The sequence below is a fragment of the Elephantulus edwardii genome, unplaced genomic scaffold (assembly GCF_000299155.1).
Source record: "Elephantulus edwardii isolate Elephantulus edwardi_28Jun2011 unplaced genomic scaffold, EleEdw1.0 scaffold00033, whole genome shotgun sequence".
NCBI classification, from domain to species: Eukaryota; Metazoa; Chordata; class Mammalia; order Macroscelidea; family Macroscelididae; genus Elephantulus; species Elephantulus edwardii.
The window spans coordinates 16,899,157-16,917,065 of record NW_006399783.1 but is presented as its reverse complement, the minus strand read 5'-3'; the positions used below and the strand labels follow the sequence as shown (position 1 = coordinate 16,917,065).

Sequence of the window (17,909 nt, the reverse complement as noted above, 5' to 3'; positions counted from 1 at the left end):
TACCGAATTGTGTAACTAATCCAAAGGCTCCACCCCTTACATGATTCAAATCCACTAGAACTCTCCAGGGAGGAATGTGGGTAGCCTCCTTCCATGCAATTTACATCTCTGGAAATTCAATGGAGAATCAGTTATGAGTCAGTCTGACTCTGCAGCAATAAATTGAGTTTATTATTTTAAAAATGATGTGGAATTTCCTTCTTTGCTTGCCACACGTTATGTTCCAAACCCAAGTAAACTGACAGCAACTGAGGCCAGGCCCTTGCAAAGAAACTCCAGATCCTCACAAGACTGAGAAATGCCTGCACTTTTCCTCCCCTGTTCAATTGCCATTTGCTTCTTTGCTTGCCACAGCTTTGAGCCACAGACCACGAAGGGAACACCAATAAACAAGATCCTGTCAGAAGCCTCATTGAAACATATTAGAAGAAAAATCAGAGATGAGGTGTAAATAAAATGAAGGAAAACATTAGAATCATGTGGGATTACATCAAATAGAATAACATCCATATAATTGGAATTCCAGAAAAGGGGAGTGACAGAGAAATCACTGAGAAAATTGTGGAAGAAGTACTAGCAGAAAACTTCCCAGGTATTTTGAAGAATGGCAAAATCCACATTCAAGAAGCACAGTGAACACCAATTAGACTAGACCCATGAAGAAAATCATTAAGACATATCATAGCCAAATTCTCCAAATTAAAAGATAAGGATAGAATTCTAAAAGCAGTATGAGAAAAACAAAGATTCACCTACAAAGAGGAAACAATTAGATGAAATTCTCATTTCTCAGCAGAAACTGTCTGAGCAAGAAGAAAAGGGATGGCATATACAGAAAGTTAAAAGATAACGGTTTCCAGCCAAGGATCCTATACCCAGCAAAGCTCTCTATCAAATATGAAGGAGAAATTAGGTCTTTTGTAGAAAAGACACAACTTAAGGAATATGTGAAAACAAGACTAAAACTATAAGAAATTTTAAGTGAAGTCCTTCACACAGAGATGTCAAAGGCTAGTGTATGGATCATAGTAACCAGAGGCAACAGAAAAAGAAACACGACAAAATGGCAAAAGTAAAACCTGACCTGATGATAATCACACTTAATGTGAATGGACTAAATGTACCAATTAAGAGAAAAAGAGTAGCAGAATGGATAAAAAAAAATAAAGCCCATCAATATGTTGTCTACAAGAGAAACACATAAGAAAAAAGAAGAAAAAGAAAGACTCAATGAAAGGCTGGAAAAAATATAACAATCAAATAGCAATCTCAAAAAAGCAGGAGTGGCAAATCTAATCCCTGATAAAAGATATTTTGCAATGAAAACCAGCATAAAAGATAAGGAAGGGCATTACATACCAATTAAAAGCACAATAGATCAAGAAGACATAACCTTGTTCAACATTTATACAACAAATGACAAACCTGCAAAATACATAAAACAGCAGTTAATAGAATTGAAGAAAGAAATAGACAACACCACAAGAGTGGTAGGAGATTTCAACACACCACTATCCCCAAAAGATAAGTCAACCCAAAAGAAAATCAACAAAGATATGGAAGAGCTAAACTATACAATCAGCCAACTTGATCTTGTGGATGTGTTTAGGGTACTGTACCCAACTAAAACTCAATACACTTTCTTCTCAAGTGCACATTGTACATTCTCCAGAATCTATCACATATTAGGACACAAAGCAAACCTCAACAAATTCAAAAACATTGAAATAATGCAAACTATCTTCTCATATCATAAGATCATAAAACTAAAACTTAACTACAGGAGGGTAAAGCTTATAAAAATCATCCATGTATAATCTAAATAACTCCCTGCTAGAACATGATTGGGTTATAAAACAAATAAAGAATGAAATAAAAAAGTTCCTTGAAACAAATGAAAATGAAAATACAGCATGCCAAAATCTCTGGGACACAACTAAGGCAGGCCTCACGGGACAGTTCATATCAATAACCACACACATAAGAAGGAACAAAGAAAAAAAATCAACACTCTACCTCAATACTTTCATCAAATAGAGAAAGAACAACAACCTAATTCTTTAGCATCTAAAAGAAAAGAAATTATCAGGGCAAGAGCTGAAATCAATGAGATAGAAAACAGAAAAATAATTGAAACCATCAATAAGACCAGGAGCTGATTTTCCAGAGTCAATAAAATAGACAAAATAGACAAATAGACAATGTCAAACTTAACAAGGAAAAAAAAAAGAGAGAGAGAGAGAGGAGACACCAATAATTTGATTAAGAAATTACAGAGGTGGCATCACAACAGAACCAGATGAAATTAAAACAATAATATCAGAATACTATTAAAAGCTACACTCTGATAAATTTGAAAACTTGGAAGAAATGGACATATTATTAGAAACGCATGCCCTACCCAAAATGACAATGACAGATATAAAACCCTTAAACAGAACCATCACAAAAGAAGAAATTGATAACGTCATAAAAAGATTTCCCCATAAGAAAATTCCTAGACCTGATGGCTTTACAGCTGAATTTTACCAAACATTCAGAGAGGATCTATCATCAATTATACTTAAATTAATTTGAAAAGTTGAAAAAGAAGGAACACTTGCAGAGTCATTCTATGAAGCAAGCATAACCCTAATTACAAAACCAGGCAAAGATATTACCAAGAAAGAAAACTACAGACAGATATCTCTAATGAATATAGATGCAAAAATCCTTAGCAAAATCCTAGCCAATAGAATCCTAAAGTACATTAAAAAAAATAATTCATCATCACCAAGTGGGATTCATAAAAGCTGGCAAGGATTGTTCAACATAAGAAAAACAATCATTAATTCACCATAATAACAAGGTAAATAATATAAACCATATGATCTTAGCAATTGATGCAGAAAATGCATTTGACAAAATCTAACACCACTTCCTAATAAAGATATTTTGGGAATTTCCTCAACATAGTGAAAAGTATATATGCAAAATCAACAGCCAATGTCATTCTCAAAGGAGAAAGACTAAAAGCATTTTTCCTTCAGAAAGGGACCAGACAAGGATGACCAATGTCACCATTTCTATTCAATACTGTATTGAGAGTGCTTGCAAGGGCAATATGACAAGACAGGGAAATAAAAGGCATCCAGATCAGCAAAGAGATTTTTAAACTATCGCTATATACAGATGATATGATAGTACACAGAAAACCTCAAAGACTCAATTTAAGAAAAAACAACTCTTAGAGCTAGTAGGCCAAATTAGTGGAGTAGTAAGATATAAGATCAACATCCAAAAATCAATGGAATTCCTCTACAGTAACAAAGAGAACTCAGAGAAGGAAACCAAGAAAGCAATACCATTTGCAATAGCCAACCACAAATTGACATACTTGGAAATGAACCTAACTAGAGATACAAAAGACCTATGTAAAGAAAACTACAGAATATTTCTGCAAGGCACAATGAAAGCCCTAAAGAAATGGAAAAGTGTGCTCTTTTTATAAATAGGAAGACTTAATATTGTGAAAATGACAGTCTAACCTAAAGCAATCTACATATTCAACGCAATGTTACTGTTGTTGATTGCTGTCAAGTTGAGCATGACTCACAGTGACCCTATAAACAAAAGATCAGAAGCCTTTCTATAACTATCATCATTTATCAAAGTTCATAGAGTTTCCAGAAGCTTATTGTTTAGGAAGTGGATGCCACTCCTGCTTCCAAAAATGTAATAAATAAAGCATGATGACCAAGTTGAGATATCACAGTAACATGCTATTATTTCTCATTTAACATTATTATACTGAATGATATAAATTCGTGTGAACTAATTAGGAAATAATGAGCAAGACTGCATAGAGATTATTTGTGTAACTTAATTAGAAATATTCCAAATATTCTAAATACAGATTCAGGCTTAATGAATCTCCTAACTGATATTAACAGTGTTGCTTTAACAAGAAACTTTAGTGTGTGTCCTATTACTGTGAATATTACAAATTAAGAATATTTTTTTTTTCAAATCAAGAATCAGGTGCTTAAAAGGATTCTAATTATCTGTACTTCAACATTAAAAACAACAATGGTGGAAGGAAAAAGACCAGCAGAAGAAATCTAAAGTAACTGTCGCAACATTATTCATCTTTCCTCCTCTTTTTCTTCTCCTTTCTTTTTCTGTTGTAAATTCTTCAGGTCAGTCATTACATTTAAAGGCTTTTTACCCACATAATCACAATAATCATAGTAGTGAACAAGAGTGGTGTTGAAAATACTATAGAAATTAACATTCCTCTTGAATCCAAATATTGGTATTTTGAAAATAACCTCCAGTCCCTTGCAGCTATTTCATTAATATATTCTGCACAATACATTAAAATTCTAGGCATAAATAATGCCAAATCTGTAGTTTATATCTTTGGGTTGAGAAACAGGTGAGGAGCAGGCAGAGGATATGGAATGCAATAAGCCCTATTTAGACATGGTTCAGCCCAGCATGTTTGCTTGAAAACTGAGGGAATACTGATGGAGAATTCAGTGACTGCGAAGGCAGATGGTATCTTCCCAGGAGAGTCCTACCCAATCCCAACACAGATACCAAATTCATTTTTCAAGGAGAGTGAAAGGGAAATTGTTAAGTTTATTTGGAGAGGCAAGAGACCCGGAGTAAGCAAAATACTTCTGAGAAACAAAAATGAAGTGGTAGGCATAGCACTTCCTGACCTCAAAACCTACTACACAGTGGTAGTAAACAAAACACGGTACTGGTAAAAGGACAGGCACATAGACCAATGCAACAAAATTGAGAACTCAGAAATAAACTCACATATCTATTGTCAACTGATATTAAAAAAGGAAATAAAGCCTATAAAATGGGGACATGACACCCTCGTCAACAAATGGTGCTGGCAAAACTGGACTGCTACCTACAGAAAGCTGAAACAGGATTCACATCTCACACTATACACAAAAATCAAATTAAGGTGGGTCAGAGACATGGGAGTAAAGCCCTAAATCAAAGAGTTCATCAGAGACAAAATGGGATCAAGCTTAGATGGCCTAGTCTATGGTATGAATAGACTGCTAAATAAAGCCAGAAATTCACAATCTGGAGAGGATAAAATTGGTGAATGGGACCTTCTAAAAATTAAATCTCTATGCACATAAAGAACATTTTCCAACAGAGTGGAAAGAAAACCTATTGACTGGGAAAAAATACCATTTCAGAAAAGGACCTCATATCAAAGGTCTACAGAATCCTACAGGGCCTTCACAAAAAAAAGACTGATCACACAATTATAAAGTGGGCAAAAGACACAGGAAGAATTTTCACAGAGGATGCTATTTGATGGCCAAAAGAAACATGAAGAAACCTTCCACATCACTAGCAATAAGAGAGATGCAAATCAAAACTACCATGAGGTACCATTTCACTCCAGTATAAGTGGCAAAGTTTAACAGGACAGCAAATAATAAATGTTGGAGAAGATGTGGAGAGATAGGAACTCCTACATTGCAGGTAGGATTGTAAAATGGTACAACCACTCTGGAAGGCAGTTTGGCATTTCCTCAAAAAGCTGAGCATAGAAATTCCATATTGACCCAGTTATTCCATTGCTTGGAATATACCTCAAGAGGGTGAGAACTGAGGCACAAACAGACTTGTACACCAGAGTTCATAGTAGCGTTATTCACCATCACAAGAACATGGGAAAAGCCCAAATGTCCAAACACAATTGAAAGGATTGAGAAATTACAGTACATTCACATGATGGAATATTTGCATAATGCAGGAGCAATGATTTTGTAAATTAATGTCTAATTTTGCAGCAACTGGAGAGCATTATGCTAAGTGAACTAACAGTCTCATAAGGACAATTACTATGTAAGATCATTATTGTAGAATGAGTATGAGTATCCAGGAAGGAGTGGGGGAACAGAGGGCTGAAGATGGGAGGGGGCTTTTATTATAGGGTTGCACAGTTTGCTCAGTGCAGGGAAGGGGCAGTGAGGTAAAAACGGAAAGATCAGGTATGAAAAACAATGTATATGAACTTTGTAAATAAATCAGTATAAAATAGCAATAATTTTTAAAAGCCTTAGAAAAAGATGAAAGGAATATACAAAATAACTATATTTAATAGACTGAAACTATTTCAGGAAGTAGCATACAATCAAGAACTAATGGTAATGAAAGAAGTTCAAGCTGCCTTGAGGGAATTAGCAAAAAATAATGCTCCAGCAATCGATAGAATACCTATTGACATGTTTCAACAAATGGATGTAGCCCTTGCCTTGCTCACCATGATGTGCCAAGAAATCTGGAAGAAAGCTACCTGGCCAAATAACTAGAAGAGATCCATATTTGTTCTCATTTAAAAATAATAATAAAAAAGATGATCCAACAGAATGTGAAAATTAACAACCAAAATTACTAATATATCATGAAAATAATATTTTTGTTGAAGATTAGCCAAAAATTACTAGAACAGTACATTGACAGAGAACTGCCAGAAATTTAAGCAGGATTTAAAAGAGACTTTGGCACCAGAGGTATCTTTGCTGAGGTCAAATGGATCTTGGCTTAAAGCAGAGCAAACTAGATGGATATTTAATTATGTTTTACTGACTAGAGGTGTTCCTGCAAAAGCTTAAAGACTACAACCTTCAATATGGATTACAATTAAATATCAGGAGAATAAAATTCCTCACTATTCAATGCATAGGTCACATCAGGATGGATGGATAAAAGATTGACACTGTCAATGATTTTGTCTTACTTGGATCCAGCAGTCAAGAAATCAAGACAAGTTGCACTGGGAAAATATGCTGTCAAGGACTTCCCCAAAGTGATAAGGAGTGACAATGTCAGTTTAAATACTAAGATATACCAATTCATAATCTTTTCATTTACTTATTATGCATCTGAGAGCTGGACAATGAATAAGGATGACAGAAGAATAAATGATGCCATGGACTGCCAAAAAAACAAGCAAATATGTCTTGGGTTTGTGCAAATAAGATGCTCCTGAGATTCAAGTGTGCTGAAACGTCTTCTCACATATTTCAGGCATGTTGTTTGTTAAAAGGAGCCAGTCCTTGGAGAAAGACATCATATTTGGCAAGATGAAGCATCTGTGAAAGAGAAGAATTCTCAACAAAAGCGATTGATGTGGAAAAAAAAAGATTATGGCCTCAACTTGACAGCACCTAATAACAACAATGTGTTTTATACCACCTTGAATCTGTCAGTTTGTTGCACTATGATAGGTTATGTGTGGCTACGATGCTAGAAGCTATCCTATAAATATTTCAGATATCAGCACAGTCATGAAGGTGGATGAGTTTCAGCAGAGTATTCAAACTAAAGCTGACTAGGAAGAAAGACCTGGTGATCTGCTTCTGATATCAGCACAGTCATGAAGGTGGATGAGTTTCAGCAGAGTATTCAAACTAAAGCTGACTAGGAAGAAAGACCTGGTGATCTGCTTCTGAAAATCAACCAGGAGAATCGACTACAGCAGAACATTGTGTAACTTTCTTGTTGTGGATTTGTCATCAGAAAGAATCGGTCTCTAAAAAATGGTATCATGCTTGACAAATTAGAGGGCCAGCAAAGGTGAAGGAAATCTCCATGAAAAGGACTGGTACAATAGCCATGATGATGGACTCAAACATGCCAGAAGTTGAGAGGAAGACACAAGGTTAGGCAAGGTGTTATACATGGGGTTACGGTGTGTAGTCAATGAAATAACAAGCAACAACAATAGTTTATATATACGCTTATATTTCTAGAAAGACATCTGAAACCTGTTAACAGTTGTTCCATAAGGAGTGTTTGTTGTAGTTGTTAGGTGCTGTCAAGTATGGCTCATGGGAACCCTATGAACAACAGATCTGAACCCTGTTCTATCCTGCACCATCTTCATACATGACACCCTAGAGCCCATTGCTGCAGTCACTGGGTCCACCTGGTTGAAGATCTTCCTCTCTTCCTTTGCTGATTCTCCACCCTTTCAAGCATCTTGTCACTCTCCACAGAATAGCCCCTCTAGTCCAAAAGGAGTGAGAGGAGGAAATGGCAATGTGGATACATCCTTCATGTTCTTTGAAGTGAAATGGAATGAATATATAAAAGTTAACTTTCATTTTAACAGTACAAGAAATATATAGCAATTTTTTTTGGGGGGGAAGAACACCACAAAGGTGAAATTGCCCCTTACAGTTATAAGAGAGGTATAACTACCACTCCTAGTTTGGTGTGAGTCCTTCCAGGCACTTTAATGACATTTATAAGGCTTTTTCGAAAGTTCGTGGATCAGTACAGTTTTTTTCTGTGTGTTCCTTTATTTACACTCAGCAACAATTAACTAGGTCAAAATGTTTCTAGTTCTAAATCTATCCAGCTATTTCACTACAATAATTGGTCAATTATTTCTTTTTCTAGCAGAAGGCAAAAGGGCCTAACATATTTCTAGATAAAAGTTTTCCTGCTGATTCTTATCCATATTAAAACCATAGGATTTAAGCTTGTTGCTTTCAAAGCATTTTGATATCTCTCCATCACTAAAGAGGCATTGAAAGCTTTGTTGGTTGGATGGGCTCCAAGTACCTCAGCACCTTAAAATAGAAGAAGCCTCTGGGTTTATACATATTGATCTACTATGCATGTAATTTGCAGCACAGGGCATGTATTGAATAACTGATCTTGAATTAATCAATACCTTCCTTGCTTTAAGTTATAGGCCTATGAAGACAAATATTTATTGAACCCTTACTATATATGAGGGACTGTTGAAAGTGCTTTATATACATCAACTTTCTTTGCTTTTGCAACAGCTCCTTAAAGTAGACCTCATTATTACCTTAGGGAGCTCTAGTAGCCTAGTGGGTAAGGATTTGTACATCAACCCAAAGGCAGACAGTTCAAATACACTAACTGCTTTTTGGGAGGAAGATGGGAAATCTCCTCCCATAAAGTTTACAGCCTCTGAAAATCTGTTAGCAGGTCAGTTTAGAGTCGTTTTGGACTAGACAGGAATGAGTTGAGTATTATTGCCCTTACTTTACAACTGAGGAAACACAATTGATTTTGGTGATGAGTCATGTCTTCACTAACCAAAATGATACAGGATCAAGTCCACCCAGAGGGGGACTTAGAAGAAAGATTTGGTGACCCATTTAAAAAAACAGAACACCAAGAACAGTCACTGAAAATCCTATGGAGCACAGTTCTATGTAACATACACAGGGCTGCTATGAGTTAGGATCAACTTGATGACAACTAGTTTTGATATTATACAAGATCTCATCGGTAGTGAGTTGCAGGGCAGTGCATTCCTGACCCCTTAGCCTTTGTTACTGGGCATTATACTAACTGCTTTTAGAGAGAGGCATACCAAAGGTGGTGGTGATTGTTGTTATGCACTGTCTAGTCGCCTGTAACTCATAGCAACCCTATGTATAACAGTCCTAAACCCTGCTCTATCCTGTGTCGGTATTACACCTCTACCCCCATAATCCCAGTCACTGAATCAATGCATTTCATCGAGGGTCTTCCTCTCCTAGGCTGTCCCTCCACCCTGCCAAGCATGATGTCCCTCTCCAAAGACTCATGTCTCCTTGCAACATGTCTAAAGTATGTTAGACAAAGTTTCTGAATCCTTGCCTCCAAAGAGCAGCCTGGCTCAATCCTCTCCAAGATGAACCTATTTGTTCTCCTAGCAGTCCATGGTACATTCAATACTCTTCTCCAGCACCACAGCTCAAAGGCTTCAATTCTCCTTCTATCATCCCTAGTTACTGTCCAGCTCTGTGATGCATAACAAGTGATTGCAAAGTCCATGGCCTGTATCAGGTACATCTTAGTCTCCAGAGTGACATCATTTCTTTTCAATACTCTGGAGCGGTCTCTTACAGTAGACTTTCCCAGTGCAATACATCTCTTAATTTCCTGGCTGTTGGTGCCACAAGTGTTGATTGTGAAGCCAAGCAAATTAAAATCTCAATCACTGTCTAAAATCTCAATCACTACGCCATCCATCATGATACTGCAAATTGGCCCGGTGTTGAGAATCTTTGTTTTCCTGATATTGACACCAAAGGTATGAAAACCAAAAACCTCCCTGCTGAGTTTGTTCCTGAACCTGTAGGACAGAGGAGAGGTGCACTTCAAGGTTGCCAGGGCCATCAATCTTTACAGGAGCATGCTGAACCAGCAAAGCAGCTAGTGGGTTCAAACCACTGACCTCTTGGAAAGCAGCCCAACTTTCAAGTCATTGTACCAATAGGGTTCCTATGAGAAATGTAAAATTTTGAGATTACCAAGTAAAAATGTAGGAAGTCCAGTTAGGTGTGAAGTTCAGATAAGTGCAATGTTTAATTATTAATCAGATAAATAATTACTATATAAATAAAATTTTTAGAGTGTGTCTCATGTAATATTTGAGTCCATTTATTCTAAAAAATAAAACAAGAGCATAATTTATTTGAACTTCAAGCTTAGCTGAGTGTCTTGTATTTTACAATTTTGCTTAGGTTGGTAACAAGTTTTGGATTCGCAAAGAAGGAAGGATCTGGTTTTAGAGTACAAGGCAATGAGTTGCATTGTGCAGGATGAGTTTTGCTGTCTAAGATTTACCACTGGCCCTACTATCAGCAAGGTTCTGGTTTTTTTCAAAAAATGAAATGACACATAAAAAGAACTACATTGTTCATTGTCGTCTAATGTGAACCGACTCATAGATGACCTATTAGTGGATTTTCAGAGGCTATAAATCACACAGGATAAGACTGCCCACCTTTCTCCCATGGAACAGCTGGTAGATTGAAACTACTTGCATTTCTGAGTTGGCAGCACAACCCCTTAGTGTTAAGCCACCAGAGCTTCTGAAAGAAGCAAAATAAAAACCAAAATATTGCTCTATTGAAAGCTGAACAAGCACTTCAGCTTCATTTCTATCTCTTTTTTTTTTAATTTAGGTTGTTTATTTTTCATTTCAATGAACATCTACAGAGATTTTGGGATTCCATTCATTCATTGTTGCACCCTTATCCCCGCACAAACCCCTCCCCCCTCCCCCCCATTTGCTCCTCTCCTTGAAAAGCAAAAGAAAAACTCCCTCATTGGTACACACTCCCCGCCCCGCACCTCCCCCAACCCCACCCCCTACCCCCCAATATAATCCACTCTGCAACCCTCATTGCATACTCCTACGATAAAAATAATGCCCTAAAATATAATACTTTTAGACTATTTTTAACATCATCATCAACAACAACAACAAACACTTAAAATTAATGAGTAAAAACTGAATTGGAGAATGAAGTCCTCAGGACTGAAGATTTCTGGGTTTTTATTTGTAAAAGTTGGGACCTTTTAAATAAACTATGTTGACAAGTAAAGAATAAATGGGAACAGGGAAATGGAGAGAAAAGGACAGTGGAATTCACGAGATACTAAGTTGACTTACTCTCCTGTACTTTGCTAGAGAGAAGCAGACCAGCCCCAGGAGGCCAGCCCTCTACAGATGAATTTGATAGGGGTAGGCTGGAAGAAAAATTGTTTATTTCATGTTTAACACCTGGTGACCCAATTCTTCTTCTGGTCAAGTGCTATCCTACAAAGGTCGTACTACTACTTTTTCTTTTCTTACAAATGATAAAATAAGAAGGGTGTATTGTTGTTAGTTGCCATCAAATCTACTCCAATTTATTGAGAACCTACACAGCACAAACTAAACGCTGTCCAGTCCAACCTCACAGTTACAGATTGAATGATTATGATCCACAGTGTTTTTATTCTAAAAGTAAATAAACAGATCTTTCTTCTTAGTTTGTGTTAGTCTGGAAACTTCTAAAACCTGCTCAATATTTTACTAACGACACATAAACCTCTGTTAACAGGCAGGTGCATGGGATGAATTTGCCACAGATGGAACCTTCATCTGTTTCACAGAAACTGAGAATTCCATTACTGAACCATCAGTACCCCTAAGTGGGGACAAAGGAGGAAGAAAGGTGGATTTTGTCTACTCTAACCTTGCCACTTCTCATCCGATAATAAAACCATTTCTTTTTAACAAGAGCATCATTCTTTACAGTTTATAAAACATTTTCACTTTAACCTACAAATTGTCTGTGGATTTTTGCCTAAAAGAAATTAGCCTTTAACGTGGCAACTTTCCCATCAACACTCTAAAAGGCTTGCCTTCTGGAATTAGCACCCTATTAACCTGACCAACTCTTTAAATGCTTTTCTTCTTCATAAATTATAATTGAATATCATTGCCAGCTGTAATTATTTAGACAGCACTTTGCACATTAATATCTACTCAATTATCATTCCCTGTGACTAAACTCTTAACCCTAATGTAGCTCAGAAGGATGCATTTTCTTTAAAAATAGTTCTTTTGTGCTCTTATTCATCTCTGATTTTATCTTTATTTGCTCCAAGCAAATCCTTTGGAATCTTGGAGAAGGAAGTAGGCAAAACTGTCACTTACCTACAGTGGAGTAGTTTATTGCTTCAAGTATGAACAAAACAGTAGCAAAGGTGAAGAAAATGGTAAGCAATCACCTATTAACCGAAAGATTGATGCTTTGAATCCATTCACAGGTACTTAGAAGAAAGGGCTGGAGATGAGCTTCTATAATATTACAGCTTTAGAAACGCCACGAGACACATTTCTATTGTGAAATACATAGGGTGGCCAGGAGCCAGAACTGACTGCATAGCAATTATTTCTTTTGTTTTCTATTTTAAATTATGTTTAAAATAGAGGATCAATTTAGATTTGACAATGAGAGTTCAACAAGGGAAAAGAGTGTTCACTCTCCATTGAGACTACAACTTTCCCTCTCACCTTCTGTCTTTGGTGTCAGGGAGCAGACAGAAGGTCACTAATGTATAATGGAGAGTTGAGGCTGTGGAGTTTGCAGAGGACAAAGATGCAAGGGGACTAGTATTGTTAAAAAGGAGTAGCATAGCCTGAGAGGAGAAACAGAGGTGTTAATGCCATGATGTAGCTACTCAACACAAGAAATGTAAGAAGAATGGGAGAAGGCAGGGGACAAAAAAGTGTCTGCTGCTCCTTGATGAGGGAGGGAACACAGAAATGGAATCTAAGCCCACAATGGCAGACTCCTTCCTCCCCCTCCCAATTTCCTAAAGTGCTGCCTAAAATGTCATTGGATCCAGAAAATAAGTGACGTGGAAGAGGTGAGAAATAATTGGAATCAACAACACAAGCCTTTTTCTACTTGTATATAAGCAGTATGTCCTGGGATTGGGCAAGTCTGGCTGTCTCCTAGGGAAAACTATGTAAAATTCCCTCCAGAGCTATACTGCTCAATATGGCAGCTGTAGCCACATGCAGAGATTGAGCACATGAAATATGGCTGGTCTGAGATGAGTTGTACTATGCTGCAGGTGGAAAATATACCAAAGGTTGGAGTTTTAGTATGAAAAATTGTTTATACGAACATAGTATGAAGAATTCATTTTGATTTGTTGTTAGTTGCTGCTGCGTTGACCTCAATTTTGATGACTCTGGCTTAGAATAGAAGAAAATGTTAAAAAAGAGTCTTGGGTTATCTTCACAATCATTACTGGGATTGAGTCCATTGTCGCATCCACTGTTTGTGTTGAACGTCTTACAGCCTAGGGCTGATGTTCCAGCACTATACTGGACAAAATTGTGCCATGATGCCTAAAGTCTCCATTGGTTAAATTTTGGGAGTAGATCATCATTTTCTTCCAAGTCTGTTTTAATATAAAAACTCTATTGAAACCTGCCTACCCTGGGTAACCCTTTTGATATTTTATGGTACAATTATCAGTTCTCAGCTAGTGAAATTCACCATCACAGTGCAACAAACTGATAGATGTATGGTGGTTAATCATGAATGTGTTAAAATAATGATGTTTTAAATGTATTAGTCAAATAAAATACTTGCTAAAATTAATTCCAGCAATTAATTTTTACTTTTGAAAGCTGGTTACTACAGAACTTTATATCACTTGGCATTTCATTTATGGTTCACTTTAGCTTTCTATTGAACAGCACAGCTCTAAAATTTTTTCCAAGAAGTAGTGTTCCTAGGTCATACATTATGACTATTGGAAAGATTCTCACCACTGGACCAATTGGCAGCATCAGGATGGACGGCGAAGAGATTGAGATTGTTCACAGCTTTAATTTGCTTGGCTCTACAATCAACACTCTTGGCACCAGCGGCCAGGAAATTAAAAGAAGTATTGCGATGGGAAAGTGTGCTGTTAGGGACCTCTCCAAAGTACTGAAGAGCAACGGTGTGTCTCTGGAGATTAAGGTGCATCTGGTACAGGCCATGGTCTTTGCAATTACTTGTTATGCGTCAGAGAGTTGGACAATGACTAAGGAGGATAGAAGGAGAATTGATGCCTTTGAGCTTTGGTGTTGGAGAAGAGTATTGAGGGTACCATGGACTGCCAAGCAAACAAACAGATTTATCCTGGAGAGGGTTAAACCAGGCTGCTCCTTGGAAGCAAGGATCCTGAGGCTACGTCTGACATACTTCGGTCTTGTTGTAAGGAAAGACTGGTCCTTGGAGAAGGACATGATGCTTGGGAGGGTGGAGTGCAGGCGCAGGAGGGGAAGGCCCTCTGGGAGGCAGATTGATTCGGTGACTGGGGTAATCAGGATGAGTGTGTCGGAGACAATGAGATTGGCACAGGACAGAACAGAGATTAGGGCTGTTGTACATAAGGTCACTATGAGTTGCAAGCAATTTGACGGCACATAGCAACAGCAACATAGTGGATTAATTTCTATCAATGTATTTCCAGTCTCATTTCTGTCACAAGTCCATGCTTTCCAACAACTGATCCATCTTCCCTGTTCCTGACTTTTCCCTTCCAGTCACCCACTACTAACAAAATATCTCTCTCGGATGCATGTTTATGCATTCCATTTCTTCCTTAACAATCTCTAGTTTTCCTACATTTATTCTTTTCACATTCCACATTCCAATCAGTAGAGTCTGTGTGCAACTATTCCTTCTTCTTTGTGATTCCCAGTAAGGAGTCTCTGCCTATGCTCTCCTATCTGTTAGTCTATTCTAAGTGTGCTCTTTTATACATAGGGTTTTCTGAAGCCTCTTGTTTTGTGAGTGGATGGACAATCATTCTCCCTAGTCTGTCTTGATTTGTATGCTTGGCTCTAAAGTAATATTTAACAGATGAGAATTTTGCACAAAAGAGCAGATGAAAGACATTTTCCACTATTCAAGTAATGGATCAAGTGTTGATTCCCCATTCCACTACCCTTTAGTTACATGTGTCTTGTTCTCACTCCCACTCCTGCTTCACTAGCATCCAGCTCAGTTCCCTCTCCTTTCCCCTCTAGGACCTCTCCATAATTTCCCCTAGTCAGTTCTGGTTTGATAGCTCAGTCCTCCACCCACCTCTATCTATCCACTTTCTCCCCACTTCCCTGTGATGTTGGTGTTCCTACACTGTGTGTGAGGGACATCCTCCTGGTGATATCTCCTTGGCTGAAAGCAGAGTACCTGAGGAATATCTATCTGTGATTCATTGACTATGCAAAGGCATTTGGCTGTGTGGATCACAACAAATTGTGGCTAACCTTGAGAAGATTGGGGATCCCAGAACACTTAATTGTGTTCATAAGAAATGTGCTCCTTGGATCAGGAAACCGTAGTCAGAACAGAGCAGGGAAACACTGCATGGTTCAGGATCAGGAAAGTTGTGCATCAGGGATGCATCCTATCTCCATGTCTTTCCAATCTATATGCAGAGCAGAGCATTCATGAGGATGGACTTTATGAAATAGAATGTGGCATCAGGATTGGAGGAAGATTCGTCAACAACCTGTGCTATGCAGATGACACAACCTTGCTTACTAAAACTGAAACTGAGGAGGACATGAAGAAGGTCAAGGATTGTAGTTTTCAATATAGATTGAAGGTCAACATCAAGAAAACAAAGATTATCATCACTGGACTAGTTGGGAGTTTCATAATAGATTGAGATTGTTAACAACTTCAGCTTGCTTGTTTCCACAATTAACATTCTTGGCACCAGCAGTCAGGAAATCAAAAGACTAATTGCACTGGGAATGTCTACTATCAGTGACCTCAATGATGTCAGTCTGAAGACTAAGATGCTCTTATATAGGCTATAGTCTTTTCAATCACTTGGTATGCATCCAAGAGCTGGACAATAACTAAGGATAATAGAAGAAGGATCGATGCCTTTGATTTATGGTTCAGGAGAAGAGTGTTGAACATATTGTGGACTACCAGGAGAAAAAAATAGGTATGTCCTGGAGATGGTGAAATCAAGCTGCTCCCTGGGGGCAATGATTTTAAAGCTCTATTATCACATACTCTGGGCATATGGCCAGGAGAGACCAGTCCTCAGAGAAGGACATCATACTTGGAAGGGTGGAAGAGCAGTGCAGGAGAGGAAGACCCAAGATGAGACGAATTGACTCAGTGACTGGAAAAATGGGATTAGAAGTGTTGGAGACAATAGATTGGCTCAGGATAGGGCAGGTTTCAGAGCTAATGTACATAGTGTTGCTTGATCAGTAGTGAGTTGTGCTGTCAACCCAAAGATAGATGGTTTGAATCCACTAGCTTCTCTGAGTTATAAAGATGGGCAGTCTCCTCCTGAACAATTTACAGCCTCTGAAAACCCACTCGACAGTCAGCTCTAAGTTGGTTCCCACTCAACAACAGTGAGTTTATGGATTAAAAGGATTATAAAGTTATGAATTAATGTTATCAAACAGACAGCATATTCAAAACATGAATTAAAGACATTCAGGTAATCCTTATTAATATTGATACAGAGTTGAAGAAAACCAGCATGAGATGATGGAGCAAGCTGGAGTTAACAAGAGGGCATGTCAATATTTCTAGACAAGAAGAGGGCAGAGAAAGAGCAGATGCCAGGACCTAGAGATAGAAAGAAATTGCAAGACTACTGGATCATTAAGAAGGATGAAGCCACTACCAAACTATGTCTATTGTTGTTGTTGTTGTATGCAAATTGCCTGGGAGGGGATTATTCATCCTTCTTCTGTGGAGCATCTAGTGGATTTCAACCATGAACCTTTGAGACTGCAGTGCCACTTTTTAGCCCTACACCACAATGGGAAACTCGAGAGGCAAGGAATGAGTAAGCACCCTGCCTTCAATCTCTTTCTACCTTTAGATCTCCTGTCAGACTTGGTTATTGCCCAGCTAGAAACAAAGTAGTCCCTGGCCTATTCTTATGAGCCAGGTCTCCAGACACAGAACAGGGACAAAGGAAGTAGAGAATGAATTTGTAAAGGTAAGTAGAAGACATCCAGCATAGAAAAACTACTCATCATCAAAGTAACTCTGCAGGATTAAACTGTTTTCTGAAGTGATTGAAACAAGTAAATATGCACTACTCTGTTTAACCACTATTACTTCATATTGTTATCAAAACATAATAGCATTTTATACTGTAATGGCCTGGCGTGTAAGCAGTTGCACTGCCAACCCAAAGACATGCAGTTTGACTGTATCAGCTGCTCCATGGGAGAAAGATGGATAATTTCCTTGTATGTGATTTACCACACCTGAAAATCTACTAGAGTGTTAGTTATTAATTCATTCCAATTCAGTGGCATGCAATAACAACAAAACAATCTTGTGGATGTAAAATAGCCTGTCATTGCAGCTATCTCTAAATACTGGTAGTATTGTACCCTTGTGTAAAAGCAGTGCAATGTGCATCAAGGTACTAGCATTTGATCATTAACTTCACAAGGTGGAAGAACCCACATGTGTAGCATCAACAAAGCAAGATCAGTTCCAGTGAGGTTGGATGTACTACCTTCTCAGACATGCCCCTGTCTCTCTCTCTCTCTCTCTCTCTCTCTCTCTCAC

General features: G+C 37.8%; 1 pseudogene; it reads right to left on the bottom strand.

Annotated features, from left to right (window-relative positions):
* Positions 1 to 4,120: 4,120 nt before the first annotated feature.
* Positions 4,121 to 17,909, bottom strand: part of LOC102845660 — a 14,696-nt pseudogene continuing 907 nt past the window's right edge.